Genomic DNA, 22,100 nt, shown 5'->3' with positions numbered 1-22,100 from the left:
ATCCTTGGGGAACTCCACTACAAACCTTCCTCCAGCCTGAAAAATATCCATTGACCATTACTCTCTGCTTCCTATTACACAGCCAATTTTGTATCCACATTGCTACTGTCCCTTTTATTCCATGAAAACCCAGGACCACAGGACAAAGTGCCTCAAATATGAATGGTCCCGGGAAATCCAGGACAGTTGGTCATCCTGTGACTAACTTTCATGAAATAAAATAAGGGACAGTTTGAACCATAGGACCAGAGAAGGTGGGGGTGTGGGTGGGGGTTGAGGTAGGTACTAGTAGGCAGTTGAGCATACATTCTTCTTAGGCAGTTCCTCAGGGTTGAGGATGACTTGCTTCCACACTAAAAATGAGTGAAGAGTCCAATGCGCGACCTGCGGTCTCTGTCACAGGCGGGGCAGACGGTGGTAGGGGGAAGCGGGTGGGTGGGGTGCCCGGGTTCCCACTCGCTTCTTTTGCTGTCGATCCTTGTCTTCAGCTAGACCTTGGCGATGAGACTCGAGGAGTTCAGCTCCTTCCCGGATGGTTTCCCTCCACTTTGGGCCAGGGATTCCCAGATGTCGGTGGAGATGTTGCTTTTTTTCAAAGAGGCTTTGAGGGTGTCCCTGAAGCGTTTGCTCTGCCCTCCTGAGGCTTGCTTGCCGTGTCGAAGCTCTGAGTAGAGCGCTTGTTTCGGGAGTCCAGTGTCAGGCATGTGGACGGTGTGGCCCACCCAGCGGAGCTGGTCGAGCGTGGTCAATGCTTTGATGCTGGGGATGTTGCCATGAGCAAGAAAACTGACGTTGGTGCACCCATCCTGCCAATGGATCTGCAGGATTTTGCGAAGGCAGCGCTGGTGATACTTCTCTGGAGTTTTGAGGTGCCTGCTGTACATAGTCCGCATCTCTGAGCCATATAGAAGGGCATGTGTCACTACTGTTCTGTAGACTGTGAGCATAGTGCTGGGTTTGAGATCCTGGTCTTCAAGCTCTCTCTTCCTCAGGCAGCCGAAGTCTGCGCTGGCACACTGAAGGCTATTGGTCGATGTTTGCCCTTGTTGACACTAGGCTTCCAAAGTATGGAAAATGGTTCCCGTTGTCCAAGGCCATGTTGTGGATTTTGATGACCGGGGCCAGTGCAGTGTGGAGGGGGCAGGTTGGTAGAGGACCTTTGCCTTACGGATGTTTAGTGTAAGCCCCATGCTATTGTGTGCCTCGATGAAGATGTTGATGCTGGCTTGGTGGTCAGCCTCCGATGGTGCGCAGACATGATCATCGTCTGCATACTGTAGTTCAATGACATAGGATGGGATGACCTTAGATCTGGCCTGCAGGCGGTGGAGCTTGAACAGGCTCCCAGTTGTTCTGTAGTTTAGCTCCACTCCAGCGAGGAGCTTGCTGAGGATGAGATGGAGCATTGCGGCAAGGAAGATCGGAAAGAGGGTCAGTGCGATGACACAGCCTTGCTTGACCCTGGCCCGAAAGTGGATCGGGCATGTGGTGGATCCATTGGTCAGGATCACACCTTGCATGTCATCGTGGAGCAGGGGGAAGATACTGTCAAACCTTTGGGGGCAGCCAAAATGGAAGAGGGCGCTCCATAATCCTTCGCAGTTGACGGTGTGGGGGAGGGCTGGTTCTGGTGACCACAAAGTGTGGGGGGCTGGATGCGGTGGTAGATGGTGAGCATGAGAGCGGAGAGGGAATGGTGGGGGGGGGAGGCGGGGGGTGGGTTCTAGTGAACATAAGAGCAGGAGGATTGCTGATGAGCTTGAGAGTGGAGTGGGGCAAATGGTTTTAAGACAAACAAAACTTGCAACTTATCTCCTGAGTCACAACATTATCATCTCCCTGCTGGCCTTCTCACAGACCTGAGGTCCCACTCAAATCACACTCCTAGGCTCAATTTCCCACATTAAAATAAAAGCAAAATGCTGCAGATGCTGGAAACATTAAATAAAAACAGAAACTTCTGGAAAAGCTCAGCTGGCCTAACAGCATCTGTGGAGAGAGAAACAGAATTAACGTTTCGAGTCCGCACGACTCTTGTTCAGAGCTGAAGAGAAGTGGAAAAGTGATGGAATTTATACTGTTTAAGAGGGGGTGGGGCAGGTGAAGCTGAATAGAAGGCCAGCGATAGGTGGCAGCTAAGGCGAGACTGACAAAGATGTCATGGACACAAGACAAAGGGGCAGTTAATGGTAGTGGTGAAGACTAAAAATGGTGCTGATAGTAGCACAAAGGTAAGAAAGCAGAATGTGTTAACAGCAGAATAAGCATCAGCACTCTGTGAAAAAGCAACATGGAACAAGTGACAGATGGTCCTTTTGGGGGGATGGTGGAAGGAGGGGGCGGTGGTTGAGAAAAAAGGATAAAAAGGGGGAGAAAAGGGGATTAAAAAGGGATAAAACAATGAATGAGTGAATAAAAATGAAAGTAAATAAATAAAAAGTAAATTTTTTAAAAACGTGATTAGAAAAGGGGTGGGGATGGAGGAGAGAGTTCATGATCTAAGGTTGTTGAACTCAATATTCAGTCCGGAAGGCTGTAAAGTGCCTAGTCGGAAGATGAGGTGCTGTTCCTCCAGTTTGCGTTGAGCTTCACTGGAACATTGCAGCAAGCCAAGGACGGACATGTGGGCATGAGAGCAGTGTGGAGTGTTGAAATGGCAAGCTACAGGGATGTCTGTGTCATGCTTGCGGACAGACCGAAGGTGTTCTGCAAAGCGGTCACCCAGTCTGCATTTGGTCTCTCCAATGTAGAGGAAACCGCATTGGGAGCAACGAATGCAGCAGACCAAATTGAAGGAGGTGCTATTGAAGTGTTAGATAGATACTTGATAAACAAAGGGGTGAAAGGTTATCTGGGGTAGGCAGGAGTGTGGAGAGGAGGTTATAATCAGATCAGCCATGATCATATTGAATGGCGGAGCAGCATTGAGGAGCCAAATGGCCTACTCCAGCTCCTAATTTGTATGTTCGGTTGTATGTATGTATGTTAAGAAGGCATACAGGATCATTTCTTCCATTGGCTGAGGCTTGGAATATCAGACCATGGAGATTATACTAGAAATCTATAAAACATTAGTTATACTGCAACTGGAGTATTGGGCCAAATTGTCCATGGAGTGGCAATCGCTGTCGGATTGCCACTCCACCCCTTTCTACTTACCTTAGTCTAGAGCTGCACGTTTCTTGCCCAGACCTCCAACCAGGCCCTGCTGAGAAATGTGCAGTGTAGCTGCTCCTGGAGTCCCTGCTCCTGGAGTCTGTGCTCCTGGAGTCCATTCAGTGCAGTGCAGGATCGTCAGGGGGGAATCAAAGCCACGTCCCCTTTTTAGTGCACGAGCTGCTGTAAAGCGATAAGTTTAAATGTCCCAGCCGCTTTAACAGGGGAGAAGGTAAGTGTGTAAAGTAAGTGGGTAGGATGGGTCGGAGGATGGGGTTGGGGGGTGAAGTGGGGTTGGGCAGCCAAGAGGGGGTAGTTGGTGGATGGGGCAGGTCGGGAGGGTGGTTGGGTGGTCAGGGTGAGTAGTTTGGGGGGGTGTCAGGAGGCTAGTCAGGCGGTTGGGGTGTAGTTGGGTGGTCAGGCGGGTTGTTGAAGGATGGGGTCTAGTTGGGGTCGTTGACAGTCGGGTGGTCAGGGGGTAGTCATGGGATGGAGTGGGAGTCAGATGGTGCAGGGTAGTTGGGTGGTCAGGGGAGGGCAGTCGGGAGTGGGAGGGCGGTGTCAGGTGGTGCAGGGGTGTATTCGGGAGGTCCAGCGGGGGATCAGTAGAATAGTGACCCAGGAGTTAGAAGTGGATTTAATCATAATTTTTCCTGGGTAACTATTCTGCTAAGAGAGTCAGAACCATCCGATGTCTCCGACTTTAACTTCTGCTGTGCCCAAACTCTTTCTATGTTTCCGTGTTTGTAAGTAGAATCAAGGTATCAAGAGCACTCAGTGAACAAAATAGAAAGCAATCGTGTAAACCTTCTGAGCTTTTCACGAATTAATCAGGAGACGATCATGTTCATCAGGCGGAAAATCAGATAAATTGCTCGTAGGAAACCGAGCATGACATTCTGCAATTCACACCTAATTGTAATTGTCAGCACTTTCCTTTGAAAATAATTAGGCAGCAGGCAGCAGAATTAACTCACAATTTATTTGCTAAGATTGGTGGTTCATTCTTTTTGGCATCCTTCCGAAACATTGGGCAGAATTTTATGGCCCGTTGCGATGGGGGCAAAGTCATAAAATACAGCGAGCCATTCAACAGCCTATTGACTTTAGCGGGACTGTAAAATCCTGCTGGCATAAAATTCCGCCCGTTGAACCCAAAATGCCAGAAGTTGTGAGACGGCATGTGCCTCAAACACCCACAAGGGTCAACTGGTGGAGTTCTGCAGCCAACCCGTTACTGTTATCATTCTTGATGGACAGCAGTACTATATAAGACTAGTTTTCTTAGTGGCTTCATCTGGTTCGGCACTGACTCTCTTTTGCAAATTTTTCTCCATGCTGCTATCGTACATTTTCTGCAACTCAAATGAAGGTGTCTACCTGAATGCCAGAGCTGACAGTTGGTTGTTCACCTTGGCAAGATTATGCACCAAGTCTTACTCTGTGAGTTACTGTTTGCTGATAATGCCGTCCTGGGTATCCTGTACTGAAGTTCACTTGCAACAGCTTGTGGATAGATTCCCCTGGGCCTGCAAGGAGTTTGGACTGACTATCAGAGTCAGGAAGACCAAATTTATGAGCCAGTTATAGGTAGAGACTCCACCCTCCATGAACGTCAACAACCTCACTCTGGAGATCGTCAACAGCTTCACACACCTTGGATCAACAGTGACCAGCAACCTGGATCTTGATGCTGAAATCAGCACCAGGATTGCCAAGGCCGAGGGTATCGTGTCAAAGTTGAGAAGGTGTGCGTGGACCAACAGCAAACTATCTGAAAATACAAATCGCCGAGTGTACCAACATTTTATTCTCAGCACCTTCTTTTACAGTAGTGAGCCACGGACATCTTATGGAAGCCAAGAAAAGAGGATGACCACTTCCGCTGGTTCATTATACAGCTCTTGGCAAGACAAAGTGCCGAACTTGGAAGCACACCAGCAGGCCGGGATCTCCAGCATGTTTGCCCTCTTGAATCAGCGGCCAATCCGTTGGCTGGGTCACGTGAGCTAAGTGGATGATGGCCACATCCCCAAAGACGATGGCGAATTTGCTATCAGCACGAGATCAATAGGTTGCTCATGTCTGTGATACAAGGATATCTGCAAGTGAGACTTCAAGTTGACCAGAATCGGAGTTGATTGTCATGACACAGCAGTTGGTAAAGACTGAGTTGTTTAAATCCCAGAGGGAAACTTGAACAACTGTCATAACCCATATTTTCAATTGGTATGTTTGAGATGCAGCTCTGAATTCAGCAATAAGACAACTGAGCCTCGAGCTTCTTTATATAAAACTAAGTTAAATGTTTATTAATTTGACAACAAATTAAACACACTCACGTCTACAAATTACTACCATAATAACTTTTAAACAGACCTCCAAATTAACCACCCCCAGGTAAATCTTCGGATGCCTTCATCATCTTAGTGGCTACACCTGATTTGCTGCATAATTTCATTTTAATATAATTATTTTCTGAATAAGACGAGAAAAAAGTTAAGAAATGGCTGGGATGAGTTTCAAGAATTATAGCTGCAAGCCACTGGATAAAGGAAGAGCTTCTCTTTCATATGTTAACCATAGAGTTTAGGAAAAGAGAAAGACAGTGGATCTGTATTGTGAATGGAGGCCAGGAATGTTATGTGGCACAGACCAATTTCCCTTCAAGTAAAGTAGATTATTTTTCTAAAGTCGGTACAGAAATATACCTTTCTATTGTGACTAGGTAAGGTTAAGCAAGCTGGACTAAATTTTAAACAGGATGGACAGAGCAAACCATTTGCCCATTTACCCAATTTCATCCCATTGATTCAACGGGTTAAAGGTGGGTTGGTTCTGTAATGGGTGGGTGACATAACAGCAATTAGGGATTGGCAATAAATGCTGATCTTGCCAGTGACACTCAGCTCCCAAGAATGAATAAAAAAAAAATGCCCATATCGCCAATACGTTGAAGGTTCACCTAATCCCAAAATAACCATTTCAAAAGCAAACAAACAGGTGTGGTACTGTATTGACTTGAGAAGGCACAATTACTTGTTTCCACATTTTCCCCTTAATCATTGTTCTTTTGAAGACTGGGTATAAAAAAGCACCAACCCTCTGGGGTTGGCAGCCCCTGTTTCGTTTTGTTGCCAGGCTTCCCAAGCTTGGTGAAACTTAGCAAACGTCAGTTTGGTTCAGATCGGGCTGCCAATTGCACTGTGGGGGCCTGGTTTAAATGTGAGAATGGTGTGTCATCCTTCCGCCTTTCCATCTCCAAGGCAGGGCGCTGGGATTAAAAAGTGGCAGGCCAGGATGAAGAGACAGGGACAATGCAGCTCAGAGCCTCATTTCCTTTCTCATAGTTGCTGACACCCAGGGTGGAATCATCCCAGGTTTGCACTCAGTACGGTAGCGAGCTGGAAAAAGGATGTTTTTACCTTTAGGCCGCAATGGCAGCTTTTCACGCCGTGTCGCCCCATTCCTGTCTCACTAATAATTCATTCCCGGGAAACGCCCCTGGTCACTGGTGGGGCTGCCTCTCATTTGCCCGCCCCACCATCACTTCAGGCCTTCAGTAAACCAAACGACATACTTAAAGGCTGCCCCAGCACAGAGCCAGCACTCTTCAAGGGATAGGAAGCTGCTGGGAACTGATGGCTACCAAAGGAGGAAACATGCTGCCCCCAGATTTAGCAACACCTCCCTCGAGTGCCTACTGGACGCAGTGGAGGCCGCAATGTCCTATACCCCCTCTCTGGGCAAAGACCAGCAAGCAATGTCACCAATCCAGCATGGGAGGCAGCCACAGCGGTGGTCAGCGCCAATGCCCTGTAAATGAGGACAACATCCAGTGCAGGAAGAGGGTGAATACTCTCATTTGTTCCACCAGGGTAAGTCACTCTTCACATCACTCTCAACTCACACACTCACAAACCTATCACACGTCGAGATCCCTCTCGAGGGACATCACCACTAACTCTCACATACGCCCTCACATCTCCGTCAGGCTCATATCCTCTGGAGCTCGCATCTTCATCTCGTCCATGGCTCCGCTCACCATGCCAACATTCCATGCAGAGCCATGCGTCCTGCTCACACTCTCTCCATCTGTTTCCATGCAGGAGAAGCCTGCTCACAACAGCAGGGAGAGGTCCCAGCCCAGGGGTGGAGTGGCCCACATTTTACCCATCACCACTTTGAGGAGCCTGGCTGGTGAGGATGTGGACCCCGCCTGTGGCAATGGGGAGGGCAGTGGCGAAAACCCACGTGAGGATCCTGCACCACATCATCCCTCTCTCAATGCAACTGTGAGTGCTCTCTCTCCTGCTTTTGAGTCTGTTGCCATGCGCTAATCTGCTCAAACTTGGTTCACAGGGAGATCAGCCAACGGCCATTACCTCAGCTCCATCCACGTCCTCACCTCCAGCCAAGAGGACACCTCTGGATTCGGCCTTCCAACTCATCACGGAGTCAGCAGAACCCTCAACAGAGTGTCACACGAGTAGGAGAAATGTGCCTACCTGCTTTCTGATGAAGCGGTGCCCGCCTGCGCGTGTATGGAGGTCTCCTTGGAGAGGATGGCAGATGCAATGGAGACCCTGGTCCAGCAGAATGCAGAGGTGCCCACAGACCCGCACTCCATTGCGGTAGCCATGGGCTAGTTCCTGCAGTGGCAACGCGAGAGGAAAATGGGGCACCTGAACATCCCTCCACATGCTCCTTCCCCTCAAGGAGTCAGTCCAGTGGCCTTGGCTTTCCCCTCCCTCCAAGCCCCCTTTCCCTGTGACTCCCTCATCCTCTGTAACTAGGGGGAGCAGTTATTTTTTTTATTCGTTCAAGGGATGTGGGCAATGCTGGCCAGGTCAGCATTTATTACCCATCCATTGTTCAGAGGGCATTTAAGAGGCAACCACATTCCTGTGGGTCTGGAGTCACATGTAGGCCAGACCAGGTAAGGACAGCAGATTTCCTTCTCTAAAGAACATTAGTGAACCAGATGGGTTTTTACAACAATCGACAACATTAGTCTTTAATTCCAGATTTTTATTGAATTCAAATTCCACCATCTGCTGGGGCAGAATTCGAACCCAGATCCCCGGACCCCAGACCCCCCTGGGTCTCTGGTTTACAGTCCAGCAACAATACCACTGCACCATCGCCTCCCCCTGTCCTTCTGGACCAACCAGAACTCTTTCCAGGATTCCCTATCTTCCCAAGAATCCCACCCCCAGTGACACTGACCTCCCCAACCTCCTCCTTCCTGCTTCCAGGGTCCGTGTCTGCCTCCGAGTCCCCACCAACCACCCTCATCATCCCTTACACTGCGAATGTAGCACCCTCATCCTCCCACCTACCGGCTCAGTCTGCCCTCTCTCATACTCACCATTCCCTCCTACCATGCCTACCTTCAGTTTGCTCCCTCCATAGATCCCTCTCTTGCATGATCACCTGGCCATCCCATTGGTGGATTTGTTGATTATATAAGAACGTAAGAAATAGGAGCAGGAATAGACCACACGGCCTGTTGAACCTGCTCCACCGTTCAATAAGATCATGGCTGATCTTGGGCTTCAATTCCACTTTCCTGCCCGCTCCCCAAATCCCTTGATTCCCTGAGAGAACAAAGATCTGTCTATCCCAGCCTGAAATGTACTCAACGATGGAGCATTCACAATCCCCGGGGTAGAGAATTGAAAAGATTAAGTGAAGAAATTTGTCCTCATCTCAGTGCTGAATGATCGGCCCCTTATCCTGAGTGTGCCCCTGTGTTTTAGATTCTCCGATCAGCGGAAACAACCTCTCAGCTTCTAAAATCTGATATAAGAACATAGGAAACAGGAACAGGTGTAGGCTTTTCGCCCCATCGAGCCTGCTCCACCATTCGATAAGATTATGGATGATCTGACTGTGGCCTTAACACCACTTTCCTGCTATACAGTGCTTAAAATTAAGCTGAATGCATCATTTTGTACGTAACAGCCCAATGCTTTCTAGGGAAACGTGCCCCTGTACCTCTCCCCTCAAGATTTGCACTCTCAATTTTGTACCTTCAACTTTTGGATTTAACAAATCAGGTTTTCATTTACTCACATTTTCTTTCCTCCTAAGAGAGGACTGTTTGTAATCCTACAGCTTACATTTCCCTGTACTGAAGTGTTCACATTTCATAGGCTTAGAATCAGCAAAATTCTTAACCTGACAGTTTTTTGTGTGTGTAACTATTTTATTTGATACTGTTCGTTAAAGCAAGCTACTTTTCTAGGTTGTCATAAATGAGACAATACTTCTACGTTAGCAAGAATTTAAGACAATACAAATAAATGTAGGTACTAGGATCAAGAAAATCTAGCGTTACAATTCCTCATTTCTGTTGCGTTGTGTGGCTGGGGTCTAGATGGAGTTTTGGGGATTGTCCATTCCCCCAAAGTATGCTGCTCGAGTCAGTAGTTTCTCAAAACCATTACTCTATACTTACAGCAAGTATTTACACATTTGGACCTCTAAAAGAGGTTGGAGCTTCTCCTCCTTCCAGATCTCTCTTACTTCTCAGTCATGTGATCTGACATCATTATTACATCAGCATCATGTCTGCTTCTTATGTTGGCCTTTCGCTCTACAATTTCTTCATCAAAATCAGTTAAAAATGATGAAAGGCCGAGGTCTCAGAACAGATACCTGGGGAAGACCACTTCCCACAAATCATAGAATGTTCCCTTTGTCCCTATTCTCTGTCGCTCCTCTCCCAACCCATGTTACAGTGTTGCCTCTGATGCTCTGTGCTTTTATTTTTGATTGTAATCTATTGTATAGAAAGGCTCATGAAAGTCCATATGACCAATATCCATGAACATTCCTCGATTGATCATGTTGGTGGTGCTGCTGGTATTTTGTTCTTCCTCCACTGTGAGAATGGATACAAAGTATTCATTTAAGAAGTCTGCAGTTTCCCCATTATCCAATCTAGTCTTGCCAAAACCTGTCTCGATTCCACTTTACCACTCTCTTATTCTTAACAAATAACTTTATGGTGTTAGCTTTATTATCTCCTGCAAGTTTTTTCATATTTCCATTTTATGACACATTACATTTTTAGTGATACTGTGTGCTGCTACTTTGTTAGTTGACTGTGGTTGCTTAATAACACAAGTAGAGTTTTAGCCTTTAAAGCACATGTGTTGCTATTATTACCAATGTATGGATATTTTTAACTGAAAGGCCACTTTTTTGGATTTTGTTGAGTCCAATTTTTCATCCATTTGTGCTCGATTTTTAAAAAAATTGCCTCTCTTTCAAAATCACAATATTATCAGGCAGCTCACCTCCTGACTCCCCAAAGTCTGTCCACCATCTACAAGGCACAAGTCAGGAGTGTGATGGAATACTCCCCACTTGCCTGGATGAGTGCATCTCCAACAACACTCAAGAAGCTCGACACCGTCCAGGACAAAGCCGCTTGATTAGCACCCCATCCACAAATATTCACTCCCTCCACCACCGATGCACAGTGGCAGCAGCGTGTACCATCTACAAGATGCACTGCAGGAACTCACCAAGCCTCCTTAGACAGCACCTTCCAAACCCACAACCGCTACCATCTAGAAAGACAAGGGCAGCAGACATAATGGGAACAGTTATTCAAAGAGTTTAATTAGATGTTAGAATTGACCTATCCTTTATAAATCTTTGCTGACTCGTTTCATAAGCTCACACTTCTTTGTGCTCAATCACTCTGTCCCTGATGGTATATTCCAGTAATTTACTCAAAACTAATGTTAAACTTACAGTTCTGTAGTTATCTGGTTTCTCTCTCCTGCCCTTTCTAAATAATGGAGTGATTTTTACAAGTTTCCAATCCATAGGTGCTTAAAAGGCTAAAAATCTACTTGTGTTATTAAGCAACCACAGTCAACTAACAAGGTAGCAGCACACAGTATCAATAAAAATGTAATAAGTGTCATAAAAATTCCTGAATCTAGGGAGCTTTGGGAAATTACAACTGATATAAGAACAAAAGATATAGAAGCACAGCTAGGCCATTGGGCCCTTTGAGTTTGTTCCATCATTCAACACGTTCATGGTTCATGCTCAACCTCAATTCTACCTTCCTCCACTCTCTCTCTATGTCCTTCAATCCCCCTAGTGTCCAAAAATCTATCGATATGTATCTTGACTGTGTTTAGTGACTGAGCATTAACAGCCCTCTGGGCTAGAGAATTCCAAAGATCCACAACTCTTTGAGTGAAGAGATTGTTCCTTATCTAAGTCCTAAATGGCCGACCTCTTATTCTGATACTGTAACTACTAGTTCTAGACTCCCCAGCCTGGGCAAACATCTATAATTTATTCCCTGGTATTTTGTTCTTCCTCCACTGTGAGAATGGATACAAAGTACTCATTTAAGAAGTCTGCAGTTTCCCTATTATCCAATCTAGTCTTGCCAAAACCTGTTTTGATTCCACTTTACCACTCTCTTATTCTTAACAAACAGAAAACTTTTGCTGTTAACTTTAATATCTCCTGCAAGTTTTTTCATGTATCCTTTTTATGACACTTATTACATTTTTATTGATACTGTGTGCTGCTACCTTGTTAGTTGACTGTGGTTGCTTAATAACACAAATAGAGTTTTAGCCTTTTAAGCACCTATGATGATTTAATTACAAATGTAAGGATATTTTTAATTGAAAGGTTCCTTTTTTGGATTTTGTTGGGTCCACTTATTCATTTGCGCTTGTCTTTTTTTTAATTGTCTCTCTGTCAAAATTGCAATACATCAGGCAGCTCACATCTTGACTCCCCAAAGCCTGTCCACCATCTACAAGGCACACGTCTGGAGTGTGATGGAATACGCCCCTGGATGAGTGCAGCTGCCTGGATGAGTGCAGCTCCCACAATACTGAAGAAGCTGGACACCGTCCAGGACAAAGCAGCCCGTTTGATTGGCACCACATCCACAAACATTCACTCCCTCCACCACTGATGGACAGTAGCAGCAGTGTGTACCATCTACAAGATGCACTGCAGGAATTCACCAAGACTCCTTTGACAGCACCTTCCAAACTCACGACCACTACCACCTAGAAGGACAAGGGCAGCAGATAGATGGGAACACCAATACCTGGAAGTTCCCCTCCAAGTCACTCACCATCCTGGCTTGGAAATATATCGCTGTTCCTTTACTCTCACTGGGTTGAAATCCTGGAACTCCCTCCCTAACAGTACCGTGGGTGCACCTACACTGCATGGACTGCAGCGGTTCAAGAAGGCAGCTCACCACCACCTTCTCAAGGGCAACTAGGGATGGGCAATAAATGCTGGCCCAGCCAGCGAAGCCCACATCCTGTGAATGAATAATTTTAAGAAAAGTCCTCACCCCTTGGAAGAGACCGTGCTTGGTATTATTGGAGGAGTCATTAATGGGCCCATCACAACCCGGCACCACTGAAGCCTCCAGGATGACGTTATGCTTTTGCCTTCTGAAATCCCACTTCACCTGCATCCCATAATCTGGTACAAGTTGCCCATGGTGCAACCGTGCACTTCTTCCTTTCCACCCAGACCTCACTTATCCCAACCCTCCCCTTGTGGATTTAAGCTTTCAGATACCCTGGAGCCGCTGCCCACGATCAGCCAATGGTACCTGAGGGTGGAAGCCCGGTGAAAGAGCAGGTCTTTGAAGAAGAAACACTGTCACTTGACCTGACCCCGCATCGCCACCGGTTCAGATACCAGCAACGCACATACCTTATAGGGTAAGTGGGATCAGCATGTGGTGAGTTACTGGACATGAGTGGCCTATAGTGGGCTCTTGGGGGGAAGATAATGCATGTGTCAGCTCCCTGGTGGATGAAGTTGCAGATGGGTTCTGCTGTAAAGGACTCAGGTTGGGACTTCAATAGGGCGGTGTATAGGAAAGGCTGTTGGGCTTGCATGCTGAAATGCTATGTGAATTGCAGGCCTGCCAGAGAGCTTGTTGTCACTGTCAAGACGGTGTCTGGTTCCAACTTGGCACAGGGCTTCATGCAGAGCTTGGAGCCCATCCACAACCAACGTGTTGGCCAGCTCCGTGAGAACACTTGCAGACCGACCCGTAGGACGGCGTCTGTTGACTGGCACCGTGTGTGTTGCTACTACTACTGAGATGGCCGCTGACATTAATAGATGGCAGCCAAGATTGCTCTGCACATGTATGGTGGTTTGTGCGTTCGTGGGCATTCGCCAATGTCACTTCAAAGCGTGCGGGTTGGAAAACTGGCAGTATCAATCTGCGCATACGCAGATGACATCAGAGCGCATCATCAGCAATGCGTGATGTCTGATTGGGTTATCCGTTACATGACTCAAAATTGGCCATGTGGTCTAGTGAATAAGGCATTTGACTTTGGTATAAACCACGATGTTATCAGAGGTCGCAGGTTTAAGTTCTACCGCAGTCATTTTACACAGAGACTGGTTCAACGTCATGAAACCGAACCACGTTCCCACTCATGAGCTGAAAGTTCTGATTTTCCATCCAAACATTGCAGGGGTCTTTAGTAAAACTGTACCTTCTTGCTGTTTTGTGTATTTATTTCTCACTCATCTTTGTATTTTGTTTAGTTTCTAAAAAATAAACCAAATCTAACTAATCCCAATAAATTATTGATCGGGAGGGTGTCAGTCATGCCCCAATCGGTCACAATCTTGCCACAGCCACAAGGTTATGGGGTCTTGTGTTAACACGCTGGCCGGAATTTTCCAGCCCCCTTGGGGCAGGCTCCCCCCACAATGGGGCCGGTGAGCCATTAAAATCTCTGTTCACATCGGCAGGGCTGGAAAATTCCGGCCACAGTGTTATTTGCGTCTCTTGACCGTAAACAATGGAGCAGCGCCATCTTTCTCACTGGCAGCTACATGAACTGTCAACGGCAGTGACCTTTCAATCGAACACAAACGCACTGCATTTGCGCTTGTACGAGCAGTGCGCCACCTAGCGGTTGCGTTGCATTTGGCGTCAGAGGCAGCCAACGTTAGCCAACATCTCATCTTCCTTCGCAGCTCAGGCAGCATGTAGATGAGAAATAGGAGGAGGCCAAGAATAGATCCTGGAGGTAGTGGTGCGGGAAGTTAAGCATCGCAGGTGACATCCTGGCTACGATGAGAGAAAAATGGAATCAGGTGAGAGCATTCCCAGGTGGAAGATGGTGGAGAGGCATTGGAGGGGAATGGTGTGGCCAACCACATCCATAGGTTGGGAAGGATGAGCAGGGAATGTCAACCTCTGTCACAGTCACACAGGATATCATTTATGACTTTAATAGGATCCGATTCGCTTCTGTGGCAGAGTGGAAACCATACTAGAGGGATTCAGTTCTGAGAAAGATAGACACAAATTTGGGAGGCAGTAACAGGGAGGTTAGAGATGGAATGGTAGTTTACAAGGATAGTGGCATCAAGTGTTTTTTTTTGAGGAGAGGGATAAATACAGTAGATTTGAAGGCGAGATAGACAGAACCTGAAGAGAGAGAACAATATTAGCTAACATGGGGACCAGGAGGTGGTGAGTGATTCAGTGGGAATAGGTTTGAGAGAGCAGGAGGTGAGTGTCCTGGACAAGGTGGGCTTGGAGATGGCACAAGGGGAAATAAGAGAGAAACTCATGAATGATGCAAGTTCTGGGCTAGGGCAGGGGGAATTTTGGAGGAATTTTGACCTGGTGGACTAGAGGGAGTGGGCGTGGCAGCTAAACAAAAGGTCTCAACCTTAGTGATAGAGCTGCTCATGATTATTGTTGGAGGTGAGGTGGAGGCGACAGGGGAGAGGGATTTTAGATGACAGTTCGTATTGGAGAACAGAAGCTGAGGTTATCTCTGCATTTCAGGATGATCCTAGAATAGTGAGAAGTGTTAGCAGGATTATGAATAATTATTCAAATGAGCTGACTTCAGATAATTACAGGCAGTCAGTAAATTACACTCTTGGTTAGCTCTGAACCTAAAGCCTAAACTCAGCCTCAGAGGGAAACTGGCCCTCTAATTTTCTTTTCAATGTTCCAGGAGCTGCTCTATCATCCAACAAACTAAATAACAACGTCTCAAATAATGTGATAATATAATGATTGCTTATTTTGATAAAGTCACCAGCCAAGTAGCTGCTAGATTAGGCATTAAACTTTCAATTCTGTTTGAGAGGATCAGCATCCATCATAGTCCTTTCTCGTTGTAAATCATCCCAAGGGGTTTCCTTGTCGTGTACATTTCATTGAGGTACACCAGCGATTGGCTCTTTAATCAGCAAGGACAATTGAGTTGGGATTACTGTCATTTAAATTGTCACTGACAATACATAATTCTGCCTTCGTCTACAGACCCTTGCAGAAAGTTACTCCGGCTTTGCCTAGCTCATCCGCTTTGTGCATTGCTTTTGAATCAGAGCCTTGTTACTCAATCTGGTCTTTGTAAATTCTGTCGGGGGTGTGGGGCATCTCAATTCCCAGATTCAACATTATAACCTTCAGCTTGCAGCTGCAGAGTGTCCTTCTGTAATGTGCTGTTAGCGAAACTTAACATCAATTTAGATTATGAATCTGCACTGGTTAGCACTAGAATTTGTAACTGCAAATTGTACAGGAGCCATTCCACTTTGTAATTATGTGCTCAATTGGCAGTTATCCAAATTGCACTAAACATCTCTGCTTGTCTAGTGTAAACTCAAATTTGTGTTAAATATTCCACAGTTCTATTTACTGCCAGAAAGTGTTGCTGCTGGCATAACATCCACATAATAAATGATGCCCTGAATCTGTTACATTTATTACTTATCAAAAGTTAAAAAAAAGTAAATTCTTCTCCAGGTAGTTTTTTTTTTGGTTCAATCTCTGATCTACATTGAGCTGGCTGAATTCAGGTGGCAAGAGTACTGGAACTATCCACGCGAGAGAGACACTAAAGCAGCCAGAATTCCTAATCATCACCATTGCTAGCAAGTGTGTGTTTGTGTGTGTCTGTCAGACAGTGCGTGTGTGCACGTGTGTACATCATTGTCAATCCAAGACAAGATCAGGCTTGGCTATGGGGCCCTCCAGTGCTGACACTCATGGTCTGAAACTCCAATCGAGCCACGGCTGGGACGATGACCTCATGAAGTAAAGGGTAAAGGGCAACATTGGTGTGTGTAGTGGTGATTTCATTTTTTTTAAAAATTCGTTCATGGGATGTGGGCATCTCTGGCTAGGGCAACATTTATTACCCATGTTCAGAGGACATTTTAAGAGCCCATCATATTGCTATGGGCCTGGAGTCACATGTAGGCCAGACCAGGATTTCCTTCCCTAAAGGACGTTAGTGAACCAGATGGGTTTTTACCACAATGGTTTCATGGTCATGGTCAGGCTTTTAATTCCAGACATTTTTGTTGAATTCAAATTTCACCATCTGCCGTGGTGGGGATTTGAACCCTGGTCCCCAGCGCATCCCCCTGGGTCTCTGGAATACCAGCCCAGTGACAATACCACAACGACGCTGCCTCCCTGTTAATTGGACCGGTAATGCTGAGGCCCAGGCTAACGCCGCAGGTTCAAATCCCACCTTGGCAGCTGGTGGAATTTAAATTCAATTAGCCAATAGAAAAATCTGAAGTTGCAAGGTAGTCTCAGCTATAGTGACCGTGAAGCTTTCACCAATTGTTGTACAAACCCACCTGGTTCACCGATGCCCTTTAAAGAAGGAAATCTGCCATCTTCCCAGCCCCGCAGAGGTGGGGTTGAGGTGACACCAGGAGTGAAATTAGAAATAACGCTTTGGGTCAGCAGTCCAATGTGCTCTTGGTGGACGCGGTGGTGATGTGGCAGTGGTGAGTGGTCAGTCAGGCCCATTATAGTCTTAATTGATGGAAAGTTGATGAAGCCTCTAGAACCCTCCTGATGTCAGGTAGGCCCCTCACTGAGGCTGCAGCTCGGCAGATACGTGGAAGGGGCCTTCAGCAGGCATGGACGCAGGAACGCCCGTCCCTCACCTCACTGGCCCTATTATTAAGCTGCATTTAGGGCCATGCATGTTCCCACTGAAGGACAGTGAACACACTAAGGGCTGTGGGCCTTCTGAAACTTTTGCCCTCCTGCAACCACCCCTCCCCCGCCACCCAAACCCCAACACCTCCACTGGGTTCTGAGGTGGGGGCAGAATGAAATTACATGGGCGCGATTCCCTCCAGGTTCCCACCTGCCCCGGCCTGGTAACGATTTTACAGTGGGATGGGCAGGGCCTCGATAGGGAGCCAGCCCTTGCCCAAATTGAAGCCCTTAAGTGGCCACTTAAGGGCTGTTTCCTACCCAGCCTCAATTTTTAGGCTGACGGCCGGACAAGAGCTCAGTGGGGGAAGGCCGGAAATAAACTGAGTTTGATCTCAGGTGGGTGGGGGGAATGTCGGTGTCTTCATCTGACTGGGGGCTCCCTCCCCTTAGAGCCTGGTGACCTCCGGCCCTCCCCCGCCCCACCCAGCCTGTGCCCCCGAAACCCTGATCTTCCACCTTGCGACCCCCTCCCAGACGTTGCCAACTTTCCCCTCCCTGGGACCCCTACCACTTACCTGTCTTCTGGCCCCTGGGACTCAGTGCCAGGCAGCTCCCCGCAGTGCCTCTTCCGGCCACTACAGCGCTGTGCCTGGAGGGACTGGAGAGCTGCCGGGCAATCAGATTGGCTGGCAGCCCTCCAAGGCGGGACTTCCTCCCGAGTGAGGCCTTATGTCATTCAACACTATTTTAGGGCATAATATGGCAACCAGGCTGCTGGAGTCAGCGGGGATGTGTTCCTTAATTGGTCGCCTCCCAGATGATTCTCCTGTTGGCGCACTGAAACCCCTACAGGGTCGAAACCCAGATATAGTCCCTGCTGCCTGAAATGTTTAAGAATGTAGGAGATTGTGCCCTAGATTCCTGTGCAGGCCTTTCCAAATTATTAGGCTGTAGGCTTGGAGTGACATGATGACACTTTGCACTCAGTTAATCAAAACATGCTTTACAGATTTTTCTAACAAAATTGCCTTGCAAGATTGGTGGCATTATCACCTTGTCTTTTACAACTGAATATCGATTTGACAGCTCAACAGTGCCACTGGGGCTGAATGAACTCATTCCATGCTTGTTTGCTCAGGACTAGCTTGGCTGCATTACTCATCTTATCCCATTCTGTGACAAGTTACTGTTGACATTGTCTATCCAGTGCTTTCTTTGTCTTCCTCAACTTCTTGTTCTATGTACCCCTGCACGGTCAGGGCCGTGAAAGATATTCTAACTGTTCCCATTCTTGAAAGGCGCCCAACTATCATGGTTATCTTTCTTGGATCTTACCAGCTTCCCTTCCACAGAATCACAGAATTATTACAGTGCAGAAGGAGGCCATTCAGCCCATCGCACCTACGCCAGATCTCTGAATGAGCAATTCCCTTTCTCCTGCCTTCTCCCCATAACTCTGCACATTCTTCCTTTTCAGATAATAATCGAATTCTCTCTTGAATGCTTGAATTGAACCTACCCTCCACCACACTCTCAGGCAGTACGTTCCAGACCCTAACCACTTGCTGGGTTAAAAAGCTTTTCCTCATAGCGTTTTTGCATCTTTTATCAATTATTTTAAATCTATGCCACCTTGTTCTCGATCTTTTCATGAATGGGAACAGTTTCTTCTCCCTCTCTACTTTGTCCGGACCCCTTGTGATTTTGAATCCCTCTATCAAATCTCCTCTCAACCTTCTATTTTCCAAGGAAAGCTGTCCCAACTTCTCCAGCCTATCTTCATAACTCAAGTTTTTCATCCCTGGAACCATTCTTGTGAATCTTTTCTGCACTCTCTCCAATGCCTTCATATCTGCCCTAAAGTGTGGTGCCCAGAACTGGGAACAATAATGCAGCTGAGGCCAAACTAGTGTCTTATACAAGTTCAGTATAACCTCCTTGATCTTGTATTCTATACCCCTATTAAGAAAGCCTAGGATACTGCAATCTTTATTAACTGCTCTCTCCACCTGTCCTGCCCCCTTCAATGATTTATGCACATATACACCCAGGACCCTCTGCTCCTGCAACCTCTTTAGCATTTATTTTATATTGTCTCTCCATGTTCTTCTTACCAAAGCAAATCACTTTGCGTTTCTCTGTGAACTTCATTTGTCACCGGTCTGCCCATTCCACCAACTTGTCTATGTCCTTTTGAAGGTCTACACTGTCCTCCTCACAGTTCACAATACTTCCAAGTTTCGTACCATACAGACAGTAAAACCCATGCCCATTATAATGAAGCTTAGCTTTAACATTTCATCTTGTCTGATGTAAGCCCACTGCTTCCCATTGGTATCTTTTTAGCTTGTTAATTACCTAGCCAGGTCTCCAGTTTGAAGTAAAGTATGAAGATCCCATGTTCCTATAGATACCATACATATAAAGCAGATTAAAAACTCTCAGTCACACCTCACTTCTGAAGCATGACCTTTGTTTATTCATGTGACGACCAATTGGCATGAATTGTTCATCAAATCTTCCATAAATCATTTGGTTTCAGAGTTCCAAGATTTGCCAAGCGCTCAGCAATTAATCGCTACCTGCCCTCTCTAGGTTTAGCAGGTAAGGCAAGGTACTGGATAGTGTGCAACATGGAGCCCCTAGTGAGAGCACGGTGAGTCATCAGGACAAAGCTTTGGGTGAGACAGCAGAACAAATAACTCATAGAGATTTTGACGTAACATGATATATGCAAAGAAAAGATTTCATCACAAGGTTATAGGACCTCAGTTATCTTTTGTTTTATAGGGAATGTAATGGCTTAATATCATTAATCATGCTCTGAAACCACTTGCACGGATTGTTTAGCTGTGACTAGCCTAACAGAATACATTAGCTCCCTCTGGATCTGAATGAATGTTCTCCCCCTCCTACAACCATACACATACAAATTATGCACAACTGTTATTGAGTTTGAGAAGCCATTTGATGAACACAGCCCTGCAGTTAATATTATTGTCTTAAATATCAATTCATTATGGTGATGACTGAAGAGCAAATATCTCTCCAATAATCTAATTATGATATATCCACAATGGAAATAATAAGTTGTTATTGAACTTTGGGAATTCGTTTCTGGCCTTTAATAGAGAAGATAAAAAGTTGAGCATAATTGTAACACCACCAACACAAAGCATAGAAGTTGGATGAAATTATGTATTTAACAAATTTAATTTGTATTGGTAAATACAAGCCCCAGATACGTAAATCAGAATAATTGTGGGCTTTAAGAAAAATTGGAAAATATATGAATCACCATAGATTACCTTTTAGGAAAGTTAGGAACTTTATTGTTTACCATATATGTATTTAAGAACAATATATTGTACCTTTTATACATGAGAAAAGAGTAAGGATGGTGATCAACCTGAAGGCAATTTGTCTGAGTAAGATTGTCTGATTTACCTCATTGCATGTACCTTAAATCTGAACTAAGTCATCAAAGATAGAGTAAGATATCTTTTACCCATTATTAAATTAATGATTCAGTATAATTTAATTACCAAAGTTGGAATTCAACATTAACCTATTATTTAAATACAGCATATGATGCTAGATTAAAATTTGTGCCATAAACCAGGTTATTGAAAATGTTATTTACATTTCAAAGCATGGCCAGTGAGTGATGAGAACAGTCCCTGGGTCAAAGAAATCCAACAAATGTAAAATACAGTCATGTAGTTATGATTTCTCTTCAAGTAGATAGACGTTCCAACTTGTTATTCAATCCCTTTGCATTGCTTGTTCCATTATTTTCAAGTTTGCACCTTGTTTCTGTTTACATCTATTTTTTTGTCCTTCTTTGATACATTCACTTCATGCAGTGTGTCTGTTTTATCTCTATTTTTTGCTATGAGAAACTGTGTGCTACAAAGGCAGAACTGAAGCAGCAAATACCAGTACTTCAATATAATGAAGGTAAATGGGCTGTGTGAAATGAACAGGATAGAACCACTTGGCTTAATTCATGGATACTCCAGTATTTGTCCATGTTGTTAGTACAATGATTCAAGCCCGAGTCCAATTTGCATGTTCCATGAACCGAACATTAATTCTGTAATCTCCACCTGGCATTTGCCCAAGTCCTAACATTCAATATCAGGCAGACATTAAAGAACAACTGTAGTGCATCAGCCTTTTTAAACGTGGGAACCTGCAAATGACATTTCATTGGGCAAGTACTTAATGGGAATCATTTTGACTATGTGCTTTAAGGCATCTGGTAGTCGCGAAAAGCCCTTTATAAACGCAAGTCTTTTTATCTTCAGTGTAAGATGAGCAATAGCAAATCAGCCACCATTAAACATGCCTTCTGATTTTTAAAAGAATCAGGAGAGACACCGAACACAAATGCGCAGTCAGAATTACTCCCAATGTTCTTAATAATTTCTTCCGTGCCCATTATTTTAATCCTGACAAAAATCTGTTATTTTAAATTGGTCATCTCTACTGAAAAAGCAGATAGAGGAACATCAAACAGGTGCATTGAACAATATCTATATTATGCTTTAATGGCAAATTTATTTTTCTCCAGTATGCCCCTTCTCCTTTCCAACATTCTGGTGAATTCTGCCTATTGTACGGTTTTTCTTTTATTCACGTTTGACCTCTTTTCCCCAAAATGTGGTGGTGACTTGTGTTCATGGTTCTGGTGTTGTTCCATATTCCCCTGTACCCCATCCATATGACCATTATTGCAATGGTTCTTCAACCTGGTCTTCCCTCTGGGATAGCAGCGCTCGCAGATACTCAGGATATTAAAGCCACTGAGCCTATGATTTTCCACCCATTAAATTTAATGGCTGGAACATCATGAGTTGCATGACTGCAATGTCCCATGGTGTGCTCCCTACAAGTGCCACTTCCAGCTGACTGCAGTGGATGACTGAATAACCTCTGAAATGTGAACCTAAGAGAGTGGCTG

The sequence above is a fragment of the Carcharodon carcharias genome, chromosome 15 (assembly GCF_017639515.1).
Source record: "Carcharodon carcharias isolate sCarCar2 chromosome 15, sCarCar2.pri, whole genome shotgun sequence".
In the NCBI taxonomy this organism is placed as follows: Eukaryota; Metazoa; Chordata; class Chondrichthyes; order Lamniformes; family Lamnidae; genus Carcharodon; species Carcharodon carcharias.
Note: the sequence above shows the minus strand (reverse complement) of the source record.